Source organism: Oxyura jamaicensis, chromosome 3, assembly GCF_011077185.1.
Source record: "Oxyura jamaicensis isolate SHBP4307 breed ruddy duck chromosome 3, BPBGC_Ojam_1.0, whole genome shotgun sequence".
Taxonomy (NCBI): Eukaryota; Metazoa; Chordata; class Aves; order Anseriformes; family Anatidae; genus Oxyura; species Oxyura jamaicensis.
Window position 1 is genome coordinate 38,346,740 of NC_048895.1, and position 7,434 is coordinate 38,354,173.

At 39.2% G+C, this 7,434-nt stretch overlaps 1 long non-coding RNA gene across 1 annotated transcript; it reads right to left on the minus strand.

Annotated features, from left to right (window-relative positions):
- Positions 1 to 478: 478 nt before the first annotated feature.
- Positions 479 to 6,425, minus strand: LOC118164695. Its single transcript, XR_004749613.1, has 3 exons — positions 6,379 to 6,425; positions 5,150 to 5,244; positions 479 to 920 (listed from the first exon to the last, which is right to left on the minus strand). It is a non-coding gene; the product is annotated as an uncharacterized LOC118164695 (long non-coding RNA).
- Between the last annotated feature and the right edge of the window lie 1,009 nt (positions 6,426 to 7,434).

Below are 7,434 nucleotides of genomic sequence, written 5' to 3' on the forward strand. Positions count from 1 at the left end.
AACAAACAAGACCTTGCGAAGCCTACCAACAGTGTTCAGATTTGTCTAAATCACCTACCTCTTGAGACCAGCGAGAGGAATGCAGATAAATTTAGGTGCAGTTAATGCAGTTAAATGCAGTTAAATTTAGGTGATTTAGAGCAATACATGAACAAATATATTTTTATAACCTTTGCACTCTCCTAGGAGAGGCATATTGTATTTTTGTTTGTTTGTTTGTTTGTTTTTCCCCCCCAAGGGGAAGCAGACAATAAAAGGAAGTCACAGTTCTTTACTCTTTCCCCATTAGCATGATTCCTACAGCGCTTGCACCTTCAGCTGAAGAGATGACCAAATGATAGCAATCCAAGTTTGTGTGCAATACACTGGAAATGACAAAAATTGATAGGTGTGCATGGTGCAAAGCAGTCATTCTAACACAGCTAGTAAATATCTGCTGTCTAATGCATGCTTTGCAAGTAAAGTCTGTATACATTTTGTGGATGTCAGGCATCCAAATTTTGGGCAGATTGCATGTATTGTACTTGCACATTAAATCCATTCGACGTTTGTCAGAAATGGATTTTTCTATGTTTTGTGTGGACAGTCAAAGGAAAGAAGCAAAGCCATTTACTAATGGATACTCCTAGCTGAATTTTGTTGTCATTCAGAAGCTAATGGAAATCTAATTTAGTGATCAAATATCTCAAAGATGTATTTATGTCATGAAACTCCCACTTTTATTTGTTTCAGACGCAATAACGTTAAGAGTGAATGAACATGAGCTACAAAGCCACAATGATCGTATTCTGCACAGGTGCAAGGATATGCAGTAGACAGTTTCAGTAAGAGCTCCTGTCCATGTGGTGTAGCATCCACACTGGTAGGTCTTTCTGATGCTTGAGAGAGTTGTAATCTTGTAATTTCCTCAGAACATGCTCCTGAAAGATGTGTAATGCTTGGACAAAACTATACCCACCATAAGTCTGAATACACATCCCCAAACCTACATAGAACAAGGAAGTGAGCACATCAGATGCTTTATGTGGTTTGAAAGTATGAGAAGATTTTTGTTGTCATATTTTTGTTTTGTTGTCATATTTTTCAGTCTAGATTACAGTTAAACAATGCGGAGTTCCTCTAAATATACATAATAAAATGTATAAAATATATATAATATATATAATTTCAGGCAACAGCTGTGAAACTCCTTAAATGCAGAAGGAAGAATTCCAGCAGCCTTCAAACTCAGCCATAGGATTGTTCCTGATTCATGAGATTTCTTCTCCAAACTGCTCTTAAAAGAGCAGGCATAAGGTAGCTCATCATTTTATCCTCTGCCATGTTGACTTCATCATCATTAAGCTACTGAATTAGACAGAAAAGGAGCATTATAATCCTCTAAAAACTCCACAGTCCAGAAGAAGAGGGTGATTTAGCCAGGTAAATTAGAAAAAGACACAAACATACTATATACTGTTTACAAAAAAGCTGATGATTTTTTTTCATAGAAGAGGAAATCTCAGTAAATTTAAGTTTAGATAGGCTGACACTGACCTCAAGAAAACAAGCTGAAGATCTAAAGTGGTTAACAGGATTATCATGAAGACACCATTTGAGATTATTTCATGATATTATTTTATGAAATAATAAATGACACAAAGGTATTTAGAAGAAGGAAGATAGTGAAAACAAATGAGATAAGAAGCTACAGTAAATTAGAGCCAGAAACATTGTTTAAAAAATAATAAAAAAGAACCTGCAAGAAAGCTTTAAAGCATTGAAGGGAAAAAATTCCATTTGACTTAATTTTGGCTGCAGAACAGTCATAGCAGTAACTTAGAGATTAAACATGCTCCAGCTCACCAGCCTACAGATCTTCCTCCACTTCAGCTATCAGGCTGCACGGGTTCCCCTGAACTTACGGTGCAGGTTTCAGTGCTCAGAGGAGGTCTATCCACTGATCATTTACTGAGGCACACACGTGACTGGAATTTGTGTTGTTGACACTACAGGAGCTTATTTAACTGCAGCTGCAAGTCAGAGTAAGTGTTCCTGAACCTGTTTTCCTCCAATTATCAAATCATTCTGTATTAATGTTGAAAAAGGGTTGATCAAAATTGATGCCCTACAAAGAAAGCCTCCCTTATTGAGGTGTTTTGCTACAAACATGTCTCTGCAAATTCTAGTAAGTCAAGAGAAGAAAGTGGATTTTAATTTGCTGTCTCTATCTGTCAGAAAAAAATAAAAAAATGTAGTGAAGTCATGACATTTAGTAGCACTGTCTAGGAAATGGTAATGATCAACATCTGAAGCCAGAGGACATTTTGCTCCGCCAAAAGTCATGCATCCCTACCCCTACCCACACACATCCCTACCCCTACCCCACCCCCCCCAACACACACACACACAAAGTAGTATCTCATTTCAAAGACATGAGATGAGAATAGGGCCTTTTGCCTTTTTCCCCCACTAACTGTTGAAGGCAAGCTAGAAATTTTATTTCTTAGGAAGCAAATAAGGAAGTACAACAGCTTTTGTGAAGAACCTTGCAGAGTTTCTTGATGTTAAGGAGTCAGGACTTTGCTTTCTTTAAGAAAATCTCAGACAAGGTGATTGTTACAGCTAATTACTTGTAGTGAAAATGAAAAGTTAATTTGAATTTGAAGGAAATGTTAACTGCCAGCCAAGTGCTAAACCTACTCCTGTTACCAAAATGGGGGTTTAGGACAGAAAACCACACTACATGACATATAAGAACCGTAATTTGTAGCACATCACAGATTCAGGATTACAAAGCAGCAAACAGAAGAGCTTGAATATAAGGAAATACAGTCAATAAGTTCAATTTAGTTTGTTTAAAATTTCAGCATATAGCAAGCCGTTCCCTGCTTTCAAATCCCGTGATACAGTATTTGATCTGATTTCTCACTTCTAGATGTGTAATGTGCCAGATGTGCCAGCATTTGTGATGACTCAGACACTGAAGTTCTTGCATAGTTTAAAATGTTTAATTTTTGTATATGTTGATCATAATTCAGTGGATGCACTCAAAGTAAATGGATGAAAGCCAAATTATGGAGCAACAAGAAGGCCTGCACTTCCATTATTGCTGCTCAGAAGTGTATCTTACCCCTTATGCATAAAGGGAGAGAAAAAAGAAAATCTCATAATATTCTGTGTGTGTGTGCATTCTGTAAGACGAGTTCATCTATCTGGCACAGAAACCCATGGGAAAATAAATGATATATCTTAATATTTTTTTCTTCAAATTTTAGCCTTTATTTTATCTTCTGATCATTATTTCAAACTCACTTTCTGAAATATTGCTGAACATACTGCTTCATCAGGTCCTGCAGAGTAAGTTAAGATAGATATTTTGTACATTTTTTTTTTTTTTTTTTAATATGACATAAAGCATCCTCAGAACACTGAATAGATGTTATTAAATTTTATGATACCCTGTGCAGAGATAGCACACACTGTACGGAGACTGAGAGAGTCATAAAGCAATTAGAGTATCAACTTGGCCTCTACATCATACTCTGTGTATTAAAGGATGAAGCTGAATTCCCAGAATGCTACAGGTTTTGGGACAGACAGGACCATTATTGAAAGGTTATGCGGTTAATCAAAAGACAAAATTTTAAAATAAATAAATAAATAGCAGGAACAGACAGAAATAGTAAGAAATACATCTGCCATAACTCTATATTCCCAAGAAAGCATGCAAATCTTGTCCTTGGTATTAGCCTGAAACAGTAGCTTCACTGCTTTGCTAGCTGCTGTCAGCTGCAGGAAAAAGCAAAATGCAGAATTTCCTGTGGCTTTCTACATATGTAGGTCTGAGGAAAATCATAATCCCAGTTTTTGAGGTACATAACTAAATACTTCAGAAGTGAAGTGCAGCTCAGTGAATAGACTCCAACCCTTAATACTCTCCCTACTGGGTCCCTCATGCAGCCTTTAAAGTAGAGAAGTTTGTGTCATGAGAGAAAGATAGTGAGAAGATAAAGAGAAGATGAAAGATACAACAACCATCATTGAGAAAACAATGTTGCAGACTTTGCAGAAAACAACTCACAGATCTCCTAACAATTGTAAGGATTAGGAAACTTTCACAGTTTAAGTTGAAAATGGATTTGAGTATGTCATAATTTCTGAGCAGATCCTTGGTGATTCACATAGCTGAACTTGTAAGCAACACTTCGCATACTCTGCAAATGTATGAGCTGGGATGAGCCCAGCAACAACAGCAGAAATCTTGTGGATGTCACTTGTGTCCCTTTTACAAAGGCAGATATGTGGGTAGAAGGAGGACCTGGCCAGAAGCTGCCCAGCCATTACTGAAGCAGAACTGCCTCCAGCCCGAGTCCTGTGCCCAAGTCACTGATGACCACTGTCCTGAGAAGAAGCCTGCCACTTGTGCCACAGCTATATCTCTGTTTTGGGGTCCCCAGCTGGTCCTCAGGCTGTACTTCACTTCTCAGGAAGGCCTAAAGCTCTGCCTGCTCAGTAGCACAAGTTGCATAGAATGATACTTCTGCTTAAGGACAAGTAAACAACGGTAGGTAGAATTATCTCCTGGAGGTACAATTATCACCTTCTAACTGTTCCTTGTGTAAGAAAGGGAAATAAAACTCCCCAGGCAGGTAGCCACAGAGATACAGTTGCTAACATTTTGTTACCAAATCATATCCTGCCTATCTGGAGCTATGGGTACCATTGCAGGTTTCCTTACATTACCTTTCAAACCAGCCAGCCGCCCTGGAAGTTTACTACCTATAAATGCATGTTGTTTTCATGTACAGTTTGTATGCTTGCATGCCACTCCCTCTCTATTCAGGTCTTTTTCTTCAGTCAGTATTCAGTTTCTTACTAAGAGAAAGCAAACAAACAAACAAAAGACAACCCACCAAAGTTTGTTTTTATGAACATCCTCCTCCCTCCTCAGCAACGTATGATATAATAATTGATATATAATAAATGATATCATATAATAAGTTTTAGCCAGCATTATCTCTGTTACAAGTTAGAGTAGCTCATAAAATAAATGAATAAATAAATTGAACACTTCAGATTTAAATGAAAATGTAAAGATACATTTCTTAAGACTACATGCTAGCCCACTACAAATCTGAGGAATCTACTAAAATGGCAGAAGACTTACCTTCAGAAGAATTGGCGAGGAGGCTGTTGTTGTTTCCATTTTACCTTGTACCTGATCAAATGCAAGACTTGGTTTAATGCTGACTCCCTCCACCCCTGTAGTGGTTTAAAAAAAAAAAAAAAAGAAAAGAAAAAGAAAAAAAAAAAGTCTAAGTACTGCTATAGGCTTGGCAGAGTGAATAGCAGTAACATCTGGCTTTTTGCCTGAAATTAATTGAAGAAATGTATTACAGGCTGTGCTCTTATCATCAGCTGCCAAGAAGCATTTGTATAATACTTCTTTACAAGGGGAAAAAAGGAAGAATTTTCTTTTTCTTTCCAGAGTTTGTGGGTACCAGACAATACTGTCAAGCAGATAACAATCAGGAACTGACTGGTGAATATCAGAGAAATAAAAAATTATAATATTTAGTTTTTCCTTTAAAAAGTGCAATTCCAGATATAGAGGAAAACTGTTATCGTACCCTCTGGATTTCAGCATGAAGAACTCAGAAGAAAAAGTTTCAGCTTTAAGGTGCTCCACCCAGGTATCTGTCTTCTCCGAGGGCTGCAAGCCAGCCCTACCTCTCCTCTGCCATGGTGGACAGGAGCGCTGTAGCAGGCCTGCAAGGCCCACGGCCTGAGGACAGGCACAGCTCCTTCTCTCCAGGCTGCCATAAGGCTCAGCTCCATGATGAGCCTATGTTCCCGTGGCCAGTGGCTTACTAGGAGAATACGATAGCTTCCACAGTGCTCAAACACCAGGTTAATCCCTCCTGGCAACCTTAAGCAAGCAGATGCCCCCTCAGGCACTGTTAGCCTTCTCCTCCAGCCTGGCCCAGATGTGGCTGTGGGCATTTAGGGGCCCACCCTGGCCAAGGAGAGGCCTGGCCACCATCGATGTGAGGGGCTGTGGAGGGAGTCACCGCACTCACTTTCAGGCTACCAAAGCCTTCCTGTGAGACTGGCGGCTGTGCTGGCCAGGCAGCAGGTTTCTTGCCTCCTCACTAAGAGCAAGTTCCTGCCTGCGTGGTGGCACATGAAGCCATGAGGACTAGCACCCACTTCTGGAGCAGTTTTTAGGCAGAGCAGATGTAACACAGCTTCACGGGCCCCAGCCATGTGCTGTTGGCTGGTGAACCAGCTAGTTTGGGAGCTGCACAATCCCAAGTCTTCCTGTGTTAACACTGGCAAACAACATAAGTTTCCCTACATACATGAAGGTTTTTAGATCACCACAGCAGAATTCACTTCATGCTGGTCTGGCTCCACGGGCTGACAGCAGCTCACAGGGCACAAATCCACACCTGCTGCTTGCTGTGCCCTGGACAGGGGCAGCAGCCTCAGAAAGAGCTGGGTGCAGGCAGCATCACAAAGGCAGCAGGCACCTGTGACACAGCACACTAATTAGAGCGTTAACTGAGAGTAAACCATTCTATTTAGACACTAATACTAATACTAAAACAACAGCAATACCACAAAATGCCCAGTTATTCCTCAATTCATCTTTCAAACACTGTACTCAGCCACAAATCTAATCATTTCAGTGTTCTATCCCAAAGTGCAATATCATGAACACACATGTGGCAGGCTTTTCCCCAGTGCATGAATTCTGTTTTCCTATCAGTGAACAGAGATAATTACAAGCTTTTCAAGTCATCCATAAAAATAAAGGTGATGGTCCCAATGTGATAAAGTACGTCAGCTCCTAGGCTTATATTTTAATCAAGTACTGTTTAAGCATACGTACAACAGGAAGCGTGCAGATAGTTGGCTGAGCAGAAAAAAGCTCTGGGTTGGATACTTCTGACATGACTTTTTCAGATACACTTTTATAAAAAGGCAGTCATAATTAAGTTATGGAAGACTTTGTGAAGGTTTGTGGGGTTTTGTTCATAAAATAAATACTTTGCTTTGTTTCATTTTCACACACACTTGTTAGGCTTTTCTGCAGAGTTTGATTAGCAAAATAGCATCTCGGGAAAATAAAGTCCCCAGGCATGGGTTTTCAATCATGTTTACTGATAGAGCAAACCAATTAAGTAGAGTTAGGCTTACATATAAAAGTAAAAATCTAATGCTGAAATTGGGAATCAATCTGCCCTTTAGTATTTCCAGTGATGTCAGCCGGATGGTTCTTACGAACAATCACACGTGTATACAGGCCTGATTTACTGTTCAGTGTCATATTCTTTTCTTCTGTATCTAAATAAATGTATAAGTTGGCAGTTTCTTCAGAATGGTTACTATAATTTATGGGAGAAAATTTTTTATTATTATTATTCAAAAATACCTTATCTGATATAC